Consider the following 1,671-nt stretch of genomic DNA (forward strand, 5'->3'; position numbering starts at 1 on the left):
AGGTCTTGCCTTTCCTATCCCAAGTTTTCTGAAAACAGACATAGGCACTAGATTGATACTTGCACTTAAACCGCATAACGCTTTGCCTGCATAATGGTTTCTAATCGAGCAGGGTATAATGAAACTTCTTGGATCTTTTAATTTTGGTGGTAGTCTATTCTTTAGCATTTCTATGCACCCTTCAGTAAGTGCAACAATTTTGAACTCCCTTAACATTCTCTTCTTGTATAGGATATCTTTCGTGAATTTCACAAAGTTAGGCATTTGTTCTAATGCTTCCACCAAATGTATGTTGATGTGTCATTGCTTTAAGACATCCAGAAATTTCTTGAAATGAGTATCTTGTTTCAACTTTTTGAAACGCTAGGGATTTGTTGAGGTTTCCTTGCCATGGCATTTGTATTGGTTCTACAAGATGAATTTGCTTATGTATGCTTTTGTCTACTCCCATCTTTTGTAGTTTGTTCGACTTCTGGTTCAAAAGTTTTGCTTCCAAGAACTTTTTAACTTTCCTCCTCAAAAAAGGCATCATTCACAACTCCTGCCAGCTGAGTGCCACTCCGTAGTGTTATGACTTTACATTGTTCCTTTCCTTGAGATAGAGAACTTTCTGTGTCACTAGGAAATGCTCCTTGTTGTATGGAATTTAATGCAGTGGCAATTTGTCCCACTTGATTCTCCAGAGCTCTTAAGGAAGCTGTCTGGCTCTGAATAATAGCATCATTCTTAGCGATACACTCTTTTAATAGAGCTTCCATAACTGATGTTGAAGATTATGAACTTTGTTGTACATTTTGCCGCGAGATTGGTTGACTGCATCCAAGTGGTACACCAGCCACATTCTGTCTATTAACAGTGCTGGCATTTCCCATTCCCTAATTACTCCAGCTAAAATTTGCATGTTGTTTCCACCCTGGATTGTAGGTGTTGAAGTAGGGATTGTTGTTTCTACGATTAAAATTCCCCATGTAATATGTAGAGGCTGGATTGGATGGGCATTCATAAAAAACGTGATCTTCTTTATAGTATACACATGCTAATCTGCAACCTTTATCTCCTACACTACAGAGGGTCTTTTTAGAGTTCTAATCATATTTGTTAAAGATGACACTTGAGTTGTTAACGATGTAATCTCATCAAGTTTCATTGCTCCAACAACTCTTCTACCAGTACCAACTCTAGTGGTGGGGTACTGATAATCATTATTTGTTATTCTTTCTAGAATTTCGTATGTTTCATTGTAGGAGTTTTCAAGCAATGTCCCATTAACAGATGCATCCTCCACCATTCACGTATTAACATTTAATCCATTGTAGAACATTTTCATTTCTGTCCAATGCTGAAAACCATGCATCGGGCATTTTCTAATTAGTTCCTTGAAACGCTCCCAGGCTTCGTATAATGTCTCATCTTCAGATTGCCTGAACAATGTAATGTCATTCCTAGCTTGGCATTCATGTGGGTAGGATTGTACCTAAGCAGAAATCTCTGACATAGTTTGTAACACCCCGTACCCGAGACCGTTGCCGGAGTCGAACACGAGGTGCTAACAGACATAATACATTTATTTTCACAGTCCATTTGAAAATTTTCCAGACAAGCTGGTTACTGCATCACTGTCACCTTAAAAATCATATCTTGAGTTTCAAAACTCGAAAACCAGTTTCGTAA

General features: G+C 38.1%; 1 non-coding gene across 1 annotated transcript; it reads left to right on the forward strand.

Annotated features, from left to right (window-relative positions):
- Positions 1–1,343: 1,343 nt before the first annotated feature.
- LOC121226290 (small nucleolar RNA R71) lies at positions 1,344–1,449 on the forward strand. Its single transcript, XR_005924134.1, has one exon. It is a non-coding gene; the product is annotated as a small nucleolar RNA R71 (small nucleolar RNA).
- The last annotated feature ends 222 nt before the right edge of the window (positions 1,450–1,671 follow it).

This window comes from Gossypium hirsutum, unplaced genomic scaffold (assembly GCF_007990345.1).
Source record: "Gossypium hirsutum isolate 1008001.06 unplaced genomic scaffold, Gossypium_hirsutum_v2.1 scaffold_78, whole genome shotgun sequence".
Lineage (NCBI taxonomy): Eukaryota > Viridiplantae > Streptophyta > Magnoliopsida > Malvales > Malvaceae > Gossypium > Gossypium hirsutum.